This window comes from Thalassophryne amazonica, chromosome 13, assembly GCF_902500255.1.
Source record: "Thalassophryne amazonica chromosome 13, fThaAma1.1, whole genome shotgun sequence".
Classification (NCBI taxonomy): domain Eukaryota; kingdom Metazoa; phylum Chordata; class Actinopteri; order Batrachoidiformes; family Batrachoididae; genus Thalassophryne; species Thalassophryne amazonica.
Window position 1 is genome coordinate 67,549,065 of NC_047115.1, and position 17,457 is coordinate 67,566,521.

General features: G+C 41.0%; 1 protein-coding gene across 1 annotated transcript in view; it reads left to right on the plus strand.

Annotated features, from left to right (window-relative positions):
• Window positions 1-2,921: 2,921 nt before the first annotated feature.
• Window positions 2,922-17,457, plus strand: part of fam98a (family with sequence similarity 98 member A) — a 31,946-nt gene continuing 17,410 nt past the window's right edge. Inside the window, 3 exon segments of the mRNA XM_034185192.1 lie at window positions 2,922-3,075; window positions 10,246-10,394; window positions 13,499-13,633. The gene's annotated coding sequence lies outside the window, so the exon portion shown is untranslated.

Below are 17,457 nucleotides of genomic sequence, written 5' to 3' on the forward strand. Positions count from 1 at the left end.
CACATCGGAAATGAATCCATCTTTTCTTCTTTCTTCCTGCTCACAGACAGCACAGTGGATTTGTTTTGTGTGTGTGTGTGTGTGTGTGTGTGTGTGTGTGTGTGTGTGTGTGTGTGTGTGTGTGTGTGTGTGTGTGTGTGTGTGTGTGTGTGTGTGTGTGTGTGTGTGAATTAGCAGCGTCAGCTCAATCAAATTATGTCTCGGGAGAGTCGTTGTCCCCGCACATGAACACACGCAACCTGGTCAGCCTTTGTGCGTGCGTGTACTACCAAAAAAAGACTGTGTACATCCTCAGTGCAGCGAAAAAAAAAAATCACGTCAGAAATGAGTCCAGCTTTTCTTTCTTCCTGCTAACAGCCTCCAGACAGCACAGTGGATTTGTTGTTGTTGTTGTTGTGTGTGTGTGTGTGTGTGTGTGTGTGTGTGTGTGTGTGTGTGTGTGTGTGTGTGTGTGTGTGTGTGTGTGTGTGTGTGTGTGTGTGTGTGAATTAGCACTGTCAGTTAGCTCAATCAAATTATGTCTCGGGAGAGTCGTTGTCCCCGCGCGTGCGCACACACACACAACCTGGTTGGCGCTTGTGCAAGCGCGTACTACCAAAAAAAGACTGTGTATGTCCTCAGTGCAGTGAAAAAAAATCATGTCAGAAATGAGTCCAGCTTTTCTTTCCAACTTCCTGCCAACAGCCTCCAGACAGCACAGTGGATTTGTTTTGTGTGTGCACGCACATGTGTGGGTGCAATCATGTGTGCGCGATCACGTGCACGCACACATGCGTGCGTGATCACGTGTGCGAGCGTGCACGAGGCTGTGCACGAGGGCGTGTGCACGAGGGCGTGCGCATGCGCGCGTTCACGTGTGTGTGCGCATGTACATGCGCGATCATGTGTGCGCACGTGCATGAGGACGTGTGTGTATGCTTGTGTGTGCAGAGTGCAATGGTACCAAACGTATGGAACCAAATTTGCACTCTAAATGGAACCAAGCCGTACTCTAAATGCAATGCAACACAAATGGGATGAATTATTCCATGTCATGTGACATACAAAGCACCAATCAAATGGCACATCTATAATTTCTTCCCTGCTCATGTATTATTTGACCTCCCCATTTATGATTGGGTAGGGGGTAAGCTATCCTGACCTGGATATCTTCCCCCACCACTGAAAAACAAGTCTGCTACAGTTTTATCACCCATTTCATCCTAGCCAGATTTATACATGGCTGACAGTGGAAACAACATTAATATTATACTGTATGTCTCAAGGATGTGGTATCCCAACAAATGAAAAAGGTGGGTAGGTTGGCCAAAAATGGTGTGACAAAGGAAAACAGACATTAGTGTAAATTTTTCCAAAGCAGAAGGCAAGTGTATTGTACTGAGAGACATTAACTTGTGTGGCAAAAATGTTGGGAGCAGGAGACCAACGGTAGGCAATTATTTTCAATAGCTTGTAATAATAATAATGTTTTAATAATGACTCATTATAGTAATGAAAGGGGGGTGTTCCAGGCACATCCATCTGGGAGGAGACCCAGGACTAGATGGAGAGATTTTATCTTCACACTGGCCTGAGAACACATCGGGATCCTCCAGTCAGAGGTGGTCAATGTGGTCAATGTGACCTGGGAAAGAGAAGTCCGGGATCCCCTGCTGGAGGTGACCTGATCTTGGATAAGCAGTTGAAGATGAGTGAGTGAGTGAGTGAGTGAGTGAGTGAGTGAGTGAGTGAGTGAGTGAGTGAGTGAGTGAGTGAGTGAGATGAGCAAGTAATAATGACTTTATTCCAGATGTTGGGGTGGTTTTCCCGATTGTTCAAAAACTGATAGGAAATGGACTACAATTTTAGATGTTGTATTGAAAGATACCTTCACTAAACAGAAAGTGACGACCTCAGCTTGCAAATTTCTGCCTGCTTTTCTGTATGCTCTCCAGCACTGCACCCAACTGGGTGGGCCATTCCCCTCAACGTGGATCAGTAAAAGTTATGTGATTGGTTGAAAGATGGTGCATTTGACCTTTATATGCAGTGACTGCTCGCATTGTATTATATAAAATGGTATGTGTAAAAGCAAAACTGTGTTCTGTCTGTGTAGCGTGGTAAGAAAAAGAACAGTATTCATCATGGCATTCCAGAGGAGATAAGACATTATTATTATTATTATTATTATTTGTATAAGAAGATATGAAGTTAGAAAAGTAGCAAATTGGCCATGAGACATACTGCCCAACACAGGCCCAAGAGTACACAGATACATAATATGTACATAGGTCCATATGTGGGCATTTACAGAGTTATACAGTGACGTTTGTATGCAACATCCATAATCAGTGGATTCTTATCCTGGACCTACTGTATATCTTAAGGTGGTGTCAAGAGCAGCACATATGATGGGATTCACAGACTTGTCTGGACGCTGCATGAACCAACATACCAAATTCCTGATCACAGCCTGACAACACTGTAGATCAAAGACGGTGCAGAGTGTACTTGTACTCTTACATTTGGAAAATTCAATGATTATTTTAAAAATGTTATGATAGTAGAGGGACAGATTCAATCAATAGTTGTAGAAGAAGAGGGTGGAAAAGAAAGGATGAAGTCACTGTTGCTAGACTGAATTGGTCATATTCTCTTGAACAGTACTTTCTTCCCACTAGGAAAGCACCAGGATGTTTTATGTTTGGAATGTCCACAGCTAGAGACAGTGCAGCATGTTAGCGCTTCTATCAGAATTTAGATAAATAGGCCTGAAAGAGGTTTCTGCAGGAAGTATTTTAGACAAAGGGTCGAGTGGGAGGGGGAAGTGGTGGTGTGGAAGTGTTTAAATATTTGAAAGACACTGGGCTCACTAAAATTCAGTATTGCTATAACGGACTAATGCCAGAAGGTGGAAGCATTGTAATAATTAGGATGCTGGCTGCCGTTAAACGCCATAGAAGAAGAATAAAAAGTAAGACGTGTATAGTTGGGGTTGCTGATGTCAACTCTCTTTCAACATTACGTGAATTTAAAGCATAAATTCTAAGTTATTAACATGGAGAATGATGTTCTTGTTTCTCTTGAAGATCTGGGGTAAGTGGAGGCACGGAATATATCAGTACATGTTGTTGGTAGCTTGGACACGAGTGGCCATTCTTGCATAGCTTTCCCACTTGAGCCAGCACAAGGCAAATTAGCATGTTTTAGCTAAATCGCAAACTCGTAGTTTGTGACGTTAGTCTAAATTTGAGTAACGGGGTGATTATATAACTAACGATGATATTGGTGTTAATCGATCTAGAACTAAAGCTGACAAACTGTGAAACGATAAAAATAAAATGGTTAAGCTGTGTCAGCAAATGCTCTACCTTCCCAAGTTAGCTCCCATACATTCTCCTCTCCCCGCTAAGAAGACAGAAAACGGCATTGATATTTATTTATTCTTCAGCGAAACGTCCAGTAGCTTCCCTTTATTTATTACAAATCAAAGTACGGCATGTCCTGTCCTTTATCAATAAACCATTCTGTTTTTAAAATGACCATAATTTAGATTTCGTTGTCTATCGCAGTGTTTTAATGTAGACCGAATAATCCAGTTAAAATTAACAGTGTCCAACTCTACTCCAGACCTGGTTTTTGGAATCAGGCCTACCTAACTGCGTAGCTTCTGACATCTGATGGGATCAGGTGTGCACAGAGCAGATTGGATGCCCTGTTGATGATATTGAAATGTTGTAATTTAATTAAAATTGTGACATTCATGAACGCTACAGCAGAAGAGGTAGAATGTCAATGAGCAACATACCTTCTGTTGACCCCCAAAGTGTGAATCAGATGCAAATCGTGAATTATCCACAAACCATGAATACTGGGAAAAATATCTCTCAAAAACGTGAACGCAGGTCTTGAAAAATGTAAGTTGCAAAACATCAAGTTCTTCATGATTTGGTGTATGTGCATGGCTGAGGAGCCAATGGTGCGAAGCTACCATCTGTGGGATTATGACTGTGCACCTCATTACACCACAGGACTTCGTGCCACCCCTCAACTCGCGCGTGTGGTGATGAATGAACAATCCAACGCTTTGGCGAATTCTGCTTCGTGATGATGGGAAGAGCTGACATCGAAGGATCAGAAAGTGACATTGCTATGAATGCTTGGCCATCGCAAGCCAGTTATCTCTGTGGTAACTTTTCTGATACCACCTGCTTAAAACCCAAAAAGACAGAAGGATCGCGAGGCCCCACTTTCACGGTCTGTATTCATACTGAAAATCAAGATTACGCTAGATTTTGCTCTTCTGCTCCATGGGAAGTTTCTGTCCTCCCTAACACCTGCGTTACAGTTTGACAGGTGTACCGCCCCAGTCAAACTCCACAGCTGTCACTGTCCCCAGAGCGGGTCACACCCAGTGGGGCTGGGCACTCGATGCTAGAGTCCCTTTATGTAGACAGTCTAGTGACATGACAAGTTGAAACAAAAATGTTTACGTGACTCGTGGTGCCATCTTGGGGCCAAAATAGCGTTCGTTGTTAATCTGTCTACATGTAAATCCAGCTATTTTATTTTTTATTCGCTGTTAATGCTGGGTTGCTGTGCATTTGGATGCACAAATAGACACAAGGGCTTCAAGATGTACAGATTCCCTTCACATCCGAACAGAAGAAAAATTTGGGAAAATAAAGTCAGCCGTGTGGAATGGAAGCAACTTCAATGTCAAAGTTTTGAGAGGTAAATTTATTGTTCAGTAGTTTTGAGAGGTAAATTTATTGTTCAGTCCCATGTACAGTAAAACTCACCTAAACCACCATCGTATAAACCGGATATTCATAGTCACCGAACAAAAAAAGTCCCAATGTTTTGGTTTAGTTTTCCATGTAATAAACACAGCATATAATGTATTTTGTGGAATGGATTTTTCGCTCACATCGGATAAAATGTCCTGGAGTCATTTCCGTGATTAAAAGCCTGACAGTTCACACCATGTTCAGACTCAGACCCGCAGCCTGACGTGCACCTGTTAAATCAGACACTACAAAAGGCTTTGATTTGACACTTTTCTGCTTTCACCCCTTCGTCTCCCATCATAGTTTTTGCAGTGCACACACTGATTACATTTCGGGATCACATACATTTGGGAGAAAAGTCTGTAAATTTACAACACAGAGTCGGAAAAAGAGGAAATTGTTCACCTTATCTTTCAATTGGAGGTGATGATTGTAGAAAGGAAAACTTGTTGAGGGTCTAATTAATCCATTATAAAGCATAATCCAGCAACAGAGTTACAGAAACATAAATCTAAATACATAAAACTATTTTTATATTTGTTTTGATAGTACCTGTACCTGGATGTGTTGCTGTATGCGGTTCAATGATAAAAAAAAAAACACGGTGAAAACACTAAAGGTTTATTCAAAAGTTCAGCACAATTGGCCCCAAAATGGTGCTATGTTCTGAGTTTGCGCTCTTCTCTCAATAAAGGGACCCTATTTGACGCCAGAAGCGAGAGTGCGCTCGGTGCTCACCTCCCTGCCTCACGGGCTCTAGTGACCTCTACCCCCTCCCCCAAAAATACATATATTTTTGTGGAGGAAAACCCCTTTCACACCGGACCTGCTTGCGAGCTGCATCGTGACGACGTCACATTGATGCAACCTGGTGCCGAGACGATGCAGCTCAATACCACAACACCATGAGGTACGCAAATGGCGGAGCGTAACAGATGCCAAAAATTAAATAATTGTTTAATTTTTTCTGCATCAAGCACAGGACACAGAAAGGAAGTAGATTTCTCACAAGTTGAGGCAACTTAACAGTACTCAACGTGACTGGATGCCACACCCATACAATATAACGTTACCTGATGCCAGTTTACGATTCCTCCTGTGCTCCATTGTTGCCGAGCTATAAATCATGTAGGATTGTTGACACAAATTTTTTTTTATACTGTGTACAAAATGCAGTAAAACTACACCACTCGAGCACATGTGAAGAATTAAAAGAAAAAAATGCACATTGCAGCTCCTCGTGCTCACCTCCAGAAGTTCTCTCACGATTGTGTTAAATAAAGTCCATCAGTCCTGCTTACAGACTGAATGCCAGAGACAGGACATGTCCACATCCAGTATAACTCCGGACATCTCCATGTCCATTCACAGATGGTTCGTGCTCTCACCTCCTCTCTGCCCCCCTGCTGCGCGCATCTGACGCAGACATTCCTGCGTCATCATGATGCTGTATGAAACAACTGAAAGCAGGCCCAGTGTGAAAGGGGCTATAGGGTTTGCGGTCAAGATTTCATGAACTAACTGATCCATAAACTGAAATCCATGAACTACTTAAAGTGAAAGTAAATATATGTCATGAATGATATTCACGTATATTTGCAACTTAGGGATATTTTATTCACAGTTTGCAGCAAAATTAATGGTTTGTTGCTATTCATGGTTTGCATTAAATTTTCATTAATGCAGGGTTCTCGCCAGCGCAGTTAAGCATAGGGGGCCCCTATGCTGTAATTTGGATCCCTTATGCTGTGATTTAACCACCATAGGGGGCTTTTCTGTTTGGTTTTTTTTTTTTTGGGGGGGGGGGGGGGTTTAAAGGACATGCCATTTAAAATCCCAGTTAGCAACACAATGTGACCCTTAAAATGCAGGAAATAGTGTTTCAAAGGGTATCTTAATTTCAAAATCTTCTCAGGTGGGTTGCCCCAGACTCTCCTGCATTACTCATGCCTGCAAGTTCTCCTCTATGTTGTGAAAATAATCCTGGTGGGAACCCTGTAATGGTTTGTGGATAATTCACAATTTGCAGATGATTGACGTTTTGGGGGTCAACACCTTCTCTGTAATGTGAGGAGCAAAACCAATGGTAATCCAATATGGGTAGTCATAGTTAGTGCCATCTTTCTCTTTTTGCTGGTCGTCCTACTTGGTATTATGTAAAAAAACATTTTAGCACTTATTGGTTGCAACCAACAATTCAGCCCCTCCTGTCCTCTCCTCTCTCTGTGAGGGAACTAAGAGACTCGTCTCACACCATCTTTGCGGCTTATTTGAGCAAACTTTGGAAACATGAAGGCTCAACTGTAAAATAAAGCCTGTAAATAAATTTCTGAATTTCTGGAGCTACGCAGGCAGAAGGAGCTCTTTTTATTGGAAGACTTTGACAGAGTTTTTTTTTCCACTCTGAGCTGCAGCGCTGTTCTGCTTGGCTCTCTGCCGGTGGGGGAGGAGCGAGCAGGCAGCTCAGCACAGACACAGCCTGGCTGGATGGAAAAAACTACCTGAGAGCAGGACACAGTATAATGGCACTGTGATAACAGTATAATGGCGTAATGCCGTTGTTCCATTGTCTGGGTAGAACTCTGTAACTGAGTCTGTTTTACAGTTGTATGTAGAGGTTTGGGCACCCCTGATAATTTTCATGATTTGTATTTTTATAAATCATTGATTGTCTGAATCAGAAATTTCAGTTAAATATATCATGTAGCAGATGAACACACTGATATTTGAGAAGAGAAATGAAGTTTCTAGTATTTACAGAAAGTGTGCAGTAATTATTTAAACAAAATTAGGCAGGTGCATAAATTTGGGCACTCTTGTCATTTTATTGATTTGAATACATTTAGCACTAATTATTGGAACACAAATTGGTTTGGTAAGCTCATTGACCCTTGACCTCCTTACACAGGTGAATCCAGTCATAAGAAAGGGTATTTAAGGTGGCCATTTGCAAATGTTTCTCCTCTTTGCATCTCTTTTAATGCGTGGCAACATGGGAGCCTCTAAAGATACGATATGATACACTTTATTGTCCCTTCCGGGAAATTTGTCTTGGACTCCAAGAGCTGCACAAATGAAACTGCCATGACATAATTACATAACTCATGCATATTGCATATAACTTGATACACACCAGTTTTGCACAGTTGGCTCATACATATTGCACATATCCCTAATACACATATCCAAATTGCACATACCCCTATTGCACAGCCGTCTCCCACATATGGTTAAAAGGAAAATGCTGACAGTGAATAAATAACACTGAAATAGCAATGCTGCCATGTCATTAATGCACAATCCTACTACTTATCCCAGGAACCACTATTTAAGACTCTAATTGATGTGGGCACAGATGGGTTTTTAAAGCGATTCAGTCTGCACTGAGGGACGCTGTATTGCCTACCAGACGGTAGGAGTTCATACTCAGGATAGAGGATGTGGGAAGGATCCGACAAAGCTCGCTGTGCTTGTTTGAGAACAGACTGTTCATACATGGACTGCAGGGAAGAGTTTCCAGTCCTCCCTACAACTTTTATAGCCATCTTCTAACAATTCTCAAATGACCTGAAAACAGATTGTTCAACATCATGGTTTAGGGGAAGGATACAAAAAGCTATCTCAGAGATTTCAGCTCTGTTTCCACTGTGAGGAACATAGTGAGGAAATGGAAGACCACAGGCACAGTACTAGTTAAGGCCCGAAGTGGCAGGCCAAGAAAAATCTCAGATAAGCTGAAGCGAAGGATGGTGAGAACAGTCATAGTCAACCCACAGACCTGCTCAAAAGACCTACAACGTGATCTTGCTGCAGATAGTGTCTCTGTGCATCGTTCAACTATACAGAGCACTTTGCACAAGGAGTTGCTGTATGGGAGAGTAATGCAGAGGATGCCTTTTCTGTGTACACACCACAAAGAGTCGATTGAGGTATGCTGAAGCACATTTGGACAAGCCAGCTTCATTTTGGAATAAGGTGCTGTGGACTGATGAAAATAAAATTGAGTTAATTGGACATAACAAGGGGCAGTATGCATGGCTGAAAAAGAACACAGCATTCCAAGAGAAACACTTGCTACCTACAGTAAAATTTGGAGGTGGTTCCATCATGCTGTGGGGCTGTGTGGCCAGTGCAAGTACTGGGAATCTTGTTAAATTTGAGGGTCACATGGATTCCAGTCAGTATCAGCAGATCTTTGAGAATAATGTTCAAGAATCACTGACAAAGTTGAAGTTGTGCCAGGGCTGGATCTTTCGCAAGACATCGGCCCTAAACATACTCAAAATCTGCTAAGTTATTGTGCAGAGGAACAAGTACAATGTTCTAGAATGGCCATCTCAGTCCCCAGACCTGAATATTATTGAAAATCTGTGGTGTGATTTTTTTTTTTTTTTTTTTTTTTTTTTTTTTTTTTTTTTTTTTTAAGCGAGTTGTCCATGCTTGGAAACCAACAAACCTGAGATGTTTTGTAAAGAAGAATGGTCCAAAATGCCTTCAACCAGAATCCAGACTCTCACTGAAAGCTATAGGAAGCGTTTAGAGCCTGTTATTTCTGCAAAAGGAGGATGTACTAAATATTGATGTATTTTTGCTGTTGGGTTGCCTAAATTTATGCACCTGCCTAATTTTGTTTAAATAATTATTGCACACTTTCTGTAAATCCTATAAACTTCATTTCACTTCTTAAATATCACTGTTTGTCTGCTATATGATATATTTAACTGAAATTGTTGATTCAAACAACCAATGATTTATAAAGGAAAATCATGGAAATCATCAGGGGTGCCCAATCCTTTACATATAACTGTATGTGTCAATGAATAGCTGACTTTAAATCAAGTTTCAGAAAGCAGGCTTCCATTGTTGCCATCCATTGATATCAAAAACTCAAGCATGTGTACAAATTAAGGGATCTTGCCAAGTGGTGAATGTAGAAAATGACACTTCTGTTTTACTGATTTTTAAGTTGTATTCAGAAAAGCGAGTTATCAAAGGTAAACTTACACACTTCAGTTTATTGCTTGTAGAAAGAGAAACTTGCAGAATTGTCCACACCAGCTCTCAGATGCTGAGATCACACCAGCTCTCAGATGCTGAGATCAAAAAGTGTTTCTCTCAAGATGGACAGTCACGACAGGAGCTTGAGAGGTTTGCCAAAGAAGAATGGGTTGGGATTCCTCAGTGCGTCTGGAACTGGGAAACTCCTCAAGGTGGAAAGACGGCTATGTGAAGATTTTGAAAGAAATCCTCAAGCAGTCAACAGCAAAACTGGGTCTGGGTTATTGCTTTGTCTTCCAACATGACAGCGACCCTACGTTGATCCTAGTGAAGAACTAGGTCAATTCCACCGGGATATTTTTTTTTATCATCTGTTGATGATAAAACTCTTTCTTTCTGAATCACAGATTGAATAAATGAAAAGTGGATGCACTTGAGTGCATTGTTCTTACGTGACCCATTTTTTTTATTGCTCAAGGTACCAAGGCCCTCTTTTGGAGGAAGGTGCTCTGGAATCAGCTGTGAGTGGAGGAGCAACTTCACCTGAGTTCACAAAGCTTTGTGCCTGGATTGTCTCTGAGCTGAGACTCTACTGCAGACTGGAAGAGAATGTCCATGCCACGAACTGTAAGAAAAAGTTACATTCAAAGTTGGCTTAAGAATTAAGAGCGCATTGTTCTTAGATGCTGGAGTAGTATCTATTAGAGCTCATACCTTAGCAAAGTGACAACAGTTTACTGACAGTGGCTGGAAAATGTTATGCAGCTTTCCTTTTTGATGCCACAAACTCTGTCAACAAACTTGGTGATATTTTGCAGTATTTAGCTTTTTTTTTTACCATACTGTTAAAATCTGATATGACCCAGATACTTTAAAGTATTGAAAATACTGTAACATATGAGTACTGTACATCAGGCATCACCAACCAGGGATTCGTTCAGAAAAACTGCAAATACAGTAGTCCCTCGCTATAACGCGGTTCACCTTTCGCGGCCTCGCAGCTTCGCAGATTTTTTTTAGTGCATTTTTGCATGCTTTTTTTTTTAACAGTGCATTGTGTTCTGCGTCCTTATCAGGCGGGCCGGTCGCGGCACCGGTCGGCATCACCGCGATTGCGCTTACAGAGTCTATGGGCTCAGTAAACGCAGCAGCGGGCCACTCACAACGCCTGCTGTGCAGAGCTGCGCCATATCTGGCAACAGGTCCAGAGACTATGCTCGCTGTTTTGATTTGTTAATTTTAAACATTATGTAAAAATAGAAAATCAAATAATTTTAAATTTTATTTTTAATGACCTCTCATGGCCCACCTGCTGTACCTTTTATGAATCACATGCTGGGCCTTTATAATAATAGTGATAATAATAATTTCAGTCTGAAAAATGTAATGTTTCGAGTTTCTGTTGACCAGAAACCACTTGATTTGATTACTACAACCACTGGCAAAAATTATGGAATCACCGGCCTCGGAGATGTTCATTCAGTTGTTTAATTTTGTAGAAAAAAAGCAGATCACAGACATGACACAAAACTAAAGTCATTTCAAATGGCAACTTTCTGGCTTTAAGAAACACTATAAGAAATCAAGAAAAAAAGATTGTGGCAGTCAGTAACGGTTACTTTTTTAGACCAAGCAGAGGAAAAAAATATGGAATCACTCAATTCTGAGAAAAAAATTATGGAATCACCCTGTAAATTTTCATCCCCCAAATTAACACCTGCATCAAATCAGATCTGCTCATTGACATTGACCCTATGCCATGACATTGACCCTATGTGTCTTTTACAAGGAATGTTTTTGCAGTTTTTGCTCTATGGCAGATGCATTATCTTGAAAAATGATTTCATCATCCCCAAACATCCTTTCAATTGTCCAAAATAGTCAACATAACTGTGCATTTATTGATGAGGTAATGACAAGCCATCTCTCCAGTGCCTTTACCTGACATGCAGCCCCATATCATCAATGACTGTGGAAATTTACATGTCTCTTCAGGCAGTCATCTTATAAAATCTCATTGGAAAGGCACCAAACAAAAGTTCCAGCATCATCACACCTTGCCCAATGCAGATTCGAGATTCATCACTGAATATGACTTTCATCCAGTCATCCACAGTCCACAATTGCTTTTCCTTAGCCCATTGTAACCTTGTGTTTTTCTGTTTAGGTGTTAATGATGCCTTTCGTTTAGCTTTTCTGTATGTAAATCCCATTCCTTTAGGCGGTTTCTTACAGTTCGGTCACAGACGTTGACTCCAGTTTCCTCCCATTCGTTCCTCATTTGTTTTGTTGTACATTTTTTGATTTTTGAGACATATTGCTTTAAGTTTTCTGTCTTGACGCTTTGATGTCTTCCTTGGTCTACCAGTATGTTTGCTTTTAACAACCTTCCCATGTTGTTTGTATTTGGTCCAGAGTTTAGACACAGCTGACTGTGACCAACCAACATCTTTTGCAATATTGCGTGATGATTTACTCTCTTTTAAGAGTTTGGTATCCTCTCCTTGTTTCAATTGCCATCTCTCGTGTTGGAGCCATGATTCATGTCAGTCCACTTGGTCCAACAGCTCTCCAAGGTGTGTTCACTCCTTTTTAGATGCAGACTAACGAGCAGATCTGATATGATGCAGGTGTTAGTTTTGGGGAATGAAAATTTACAGGGTGATTCCATAATTTTTTCCTCAGAATTGAGTGATTCCAATATTTTTTTCCTCTGCTTGGTCTAAAAAAAGTAAACCGTTACTGACTGCCCACAATCTTTTTTTCTTGATTTTTTTATAGTGTTTCTTAAAGCCAGAAAGTTGCCATTTGAAATGACTTTAGTTTTGTGTCATGTCTGTGATCTGCTTTTTTTCTACAAAATTAAACAACTGAATGAACATCCTCTGAGGCCGGTGATTCCATAATTTTTGCCAGGGGTTGTAGAATGTGCCCCATGGGGAATTTGTAAAAGCGTCTTGGGAGAGGTCCTCCAACCCTGTTGTTGGCGGCTTAAGGTTTTTGGACTTAGCATATGGACACTTTGCAGTCATCCTTCCAGTCTCACCTACTCGCCACAAAAAGTTATCATTTAGTAACATTAGATATCAAGGTAATTCACTATGATGGCAGACATGCTAAACTGTGCTGGCAATTGGTGTTTTTTTTCTTGCAAGAAGCACTCTTCAAAGCTCTCTTCACAGTGACCATCACAGACTGAAATCAAATCAGAAGCAGCCAAAACAAAGCTATGATACCTAGTTTTTGAAGGGTAATGTTAGATATCAAGGAAATGTGAGGTAATCCACCTTGTTAGCAGACATCTGTGCTTTAAAACTGTGGCTGCTAACCGGTGGATTTTGTAGCATGACACACTCTTCAAAGCTGTGATTCTGTGCAACTATTACAAGATGGAATCCAAACAAGAAGCAGTCCAACCTGCCTAGTTGTTGATTGATAACATGATATAGCACGGTAACCTTAGGTAGCTCACCTTGTTGGCAGGCATCTGTGCTTAAGACCGTGCTGCTAACTGGCTTAAAGGGTAAGTTTGAAATTCTCATCTAATTTGTTGTGCAGACTTAAAAGCATTTCATATCCGACTTGTCAATAGGGCAAGTGGACAACACTTTGACTTCAAAGATTTACCAACTGAATAAATCATATGCCAAGGGGTTAATTGTAGCACCAATCTTTCAGATGGTTGTTTTTAAAAATTATGTTTATTGCATTTGTCTGTCTATGCTTTCCAGGTCCAAGTGAGGCAGACAGCTTCCAGTTGGAAATGAGCGGACTGCTGTCTGAGCTTGCCTGTCCTTACTCTGTCCTCACCAGTGGAGACGTCACCCAGAGGCTCCTCAACAGGACTGACTGTCTGCTGCTGCTTAGTATGATAAAGCTACTTTTCCATCACATTTTCACTTAGAGATCAACACAAAATGGAAAGCTTACATCTAAATAAATTAGTCTGAATGTTTGAAAGGTTGTAGAAATGAATGTATGTCCGGGGGTTGAAATTAATATAAGACCTGCTATTTCTCATGTCAGGATTCCTGGTAATGGAAGCGCTAATTAATACAGGGCTTTGAAAACTGCAGATCCGCCGGATTCCACGGATTTCATCATGGCGAGGGGGGGCGGACTGTTAGTGTTGTACTCTTTAATCATGATCATCACTGACTTTTTAAAATGCTTATCGCAGAGCGTTCTCTGTTTTACGACATCGTGTAAGTTTAGTCCGCGGACACTGATCTGTGTGTTACAGATACAATCAGTGTCCTCGGATCCGTGGAGTTTCGAGGAGGAAAAATGCCACTCATAGCATAGCTGGTGCGACAGTTGTCTTAAGCGGGACTGGTTGGGTGCTGCAGCGACGCTGGTGTGGCTCCTGTGCAACACTTATGCTAAATGTAACATGTGGACATCCCAAACTTTTAGAGCTTTCAAGTTTGTAAAGTAAGAATTTTGCAGCATGTCTGTGCCACGGACCGACGTCGGACAGAGAGAAGATGGCGAGAAAGACTGTTTGAAAAAGTCTTATAAGCACAAGAGTCCGTGGAATCGTCGCTGGCTTCATCAACACACCTGAAAGATAAAAGAAACAGGAAAAGTGAACTGTGCCATCAGGAAACACGGTAAGAATTTTTCTCTCCCTGGAAAATAAACATTCTGCTGTTCAAACAGGATTATAGATAAGAATATGAGACTTTTTTCACTATCTAGACTTTCTTTCATTGTAAAAAAGACATTGTGGCTTTGAATAGATTTAGGCTGCATGAATTTATACAAGAATATAAGGGACTTTTTACTATAAGGTATGTTATTGATATTTTACCATGATTTTCCAAATATTCTACAAGCTTGAGCTGTGGTTCTTGAAATGCTTTAACAGTCTTTTCAGTCCATGAATTTCATGTAGTTTATCTCTTCTGAGTTCATGCATAATTTTGTTTACAATTAAAAGGAAAATCATTCAAGGTCCTACTTCCATGTCATATTCTGTTATTTCAACATCATCATTGACAGGTCAAATAAAAAGTTCAGTATAGGATAATTTAAATATGCACTAATTTTGAGATATCATTAGATAACAATTTAATGCTGTGCCCCCCAGACCCCCTGCAAATTTTCCTTGGATTTCACAATTTTCATTTCACAGCCCTGCTAATATGAACACGTCTGACAGCTAGTGTCATAATAACTTTTTTTGGACCATTAGTTGCTGAGAATTTGTTGTGCTGCTAAACCACAGATAATGCAAGTATACCATTTTTACCAAAAAAAAAAAAAAAAAAATACTAAAACTGGTATTAAAGGAAAAGGAAAGCCACTGATAATTTACTATTGGGTTGGTAGATTCTAAAATTAACAGCCCATATGAAACATGTAGGCATGGGTGATCATTTATGTTAAAGTTAAGTGTTTTTGTATAGCTGGTCTAAAGCTACCAGCAGGCGGCCATGTTGGCTGCTATAACAGTGCTGCTGTGACATCACGTGCACAGAAAGCCACAGGTGGCCAGCAGGCGCTGGCATAAAAATCCTCTCTCCCTCCCTCCCTCCCTCTCTCTCCCTCTCCCTCCTCTCTCTCCCTCTCCCTCCCTCTCTCTCCCTCTCCTCCTTTGTTCGCTCTCTCTGTCTCTCTCTTAATCCCTCTCACTCTTAACGTTCAGCGTGGAGACAGTGAAAGTGATCAGCTGTTTAGTTCAGCTGCACTCCGAGCTGAAGCCCTGTGATCAACTGCTGTCTGCAGCCGCGCTGCAGTGATTGAGCTGAAGACAACAGCCGATCACTTTCACTTTCTCCCTGCTGAACGGTGAGAGGGAGGGAGAGAGAGATGGAATGCGGTGAGAGAGGGGAGAGAGTGAGAGGACTTTTACACACGAGCGCCTGTGCACCACCTGTGGCGTTCTGTGCTCAAACTACGTCACAGCAGCGCCACAAGCGATCCTGGGGTTGTTTTCTGAATGGTTAAAATAGTGTCAATGGCAGCATTTATGAAATCGTCAAATTCTGCTTAAATGCCGACTTTCCATGTGGATATTTCAGTGGTAAGAGCTCATTATTTTCATTGATGCACATCTATCATTAGTTTATAGCACTGTCTATCTTCCCAGCTGTATTTTATCAGTGGATTTTCATCCTCCTTTGTTTTCATGAACTGGCCGACCATCAGCCTTAAACCCAATACTTTGCCACACTGGTGCTGCAGAGTGCAGCTTTGAAACAAGTGCCATCTGTACCTATTCTTCAGAAGTTTCTATTTTTGCGTGTTTCTGTCAAAGTCTAAGTCAATGAAGTAAATGTTGAAAAGGTTAGAAATAATGTTTAAAAGATTAAAAACACATTCATATTTGCTTCACATAGAATTTGCTCTCTTCAAAAATGACACTGTACCTTTGATCCAGTGAAGCAGGCAGTTTTTCTGTCATACAGTTTTTTCCCCTCTTCTCGAGTGGGATTATATTGAAAAAAATAAATAAAACTATTGACATGAAACATGTCAAAAACATGAAAACTATTAAATATTAGCATGTGAAAATGAGGGAAGCCCTCCTCCTCGTAGACCAGGGGTCTCAAACTGATTCCAGAAAGGGCTGAGAGGGTGCAGGTTTTCTTTGCAACCACCTACTCCACCAGGTGATTTCACTAATTAACATCACTTTGAGCAGGTGGAATCAATTAATCAGTGAACTCACCTGGTGGAATGGGTGGACGCAAAGAAAACCTGCACCCTCTCAGCCCATTTTGGAATCAGTTTGAGACCTCTGATGTAGAATATAGCGCGTTCCTGGGATGCACTTGTGTATTGTTGTTGTCCCTGTGCTTATGTGATGCAGAAGTGCACTTGTCCTGGGAGTAATGCACAATCGAGAATGTACAGGGACGCTTGCACATTCAAAATGTTCAAAAATTGGTTTTGTAAAGTAACGTCTTTTGTTTGACTCTCCTGGCTCTTGTCGGCTAGGAGTAGCCTACTTACCCATGGGTGCTGATACAACTTTTGGGCTCTACTAAATATTGTGATTAAGGATGGGACTGATCTGACATAATTCCTTGGAAAATCGGTGCTGAGCGGTGCAGCCAATTTGAACCCGAGAGCTGAGCCGAAATTTGCAGTACTGGGCAGTGCCGCTCACCATAGCTAGAACCCTGCAGATTATTATTATAATAGTGTGTATATGATACCAAGAACCTAAACAATTTATAAATACATTAAGACAGTAAACTAACATTAAAATTACATAATTAACAGGAAATAAATGGGTTGAGCTCTAAGGTTCTAAAAACATTGTGGACTCGCATGCCATTCCAACTCATTATAGAAACTGCATAATTTATTACCACCCTTGAAAAATGCCAGCTACCCAATCTAGAGCCCCTGGTCCCCACAGGCAGCTGCTAGATTGTGTGTGTGTTTGTGTGGTTGTGTGTGGTGTGTGTGTGTGGTATGTTGTCTTTACCATGTGGCTGCACACCACACACTGTACGACCAAAACTGTTATATCTGTGTTTTTTTTAATCACCATGTGTGGGGTCTCTCAGGTATTGAAAATCTACCAATAATTTTAAAATCTTGCCATGTGAATTAAGCATCAGGTGACTGCCAGAGTAACATATTCAACTTGACATCCAAATTAATGGCTATTTGTCCGTATTTTTCAGTAGGAGTTGTCGCCCCGGTTCCAACACAACCCCTGGCACATTTTACA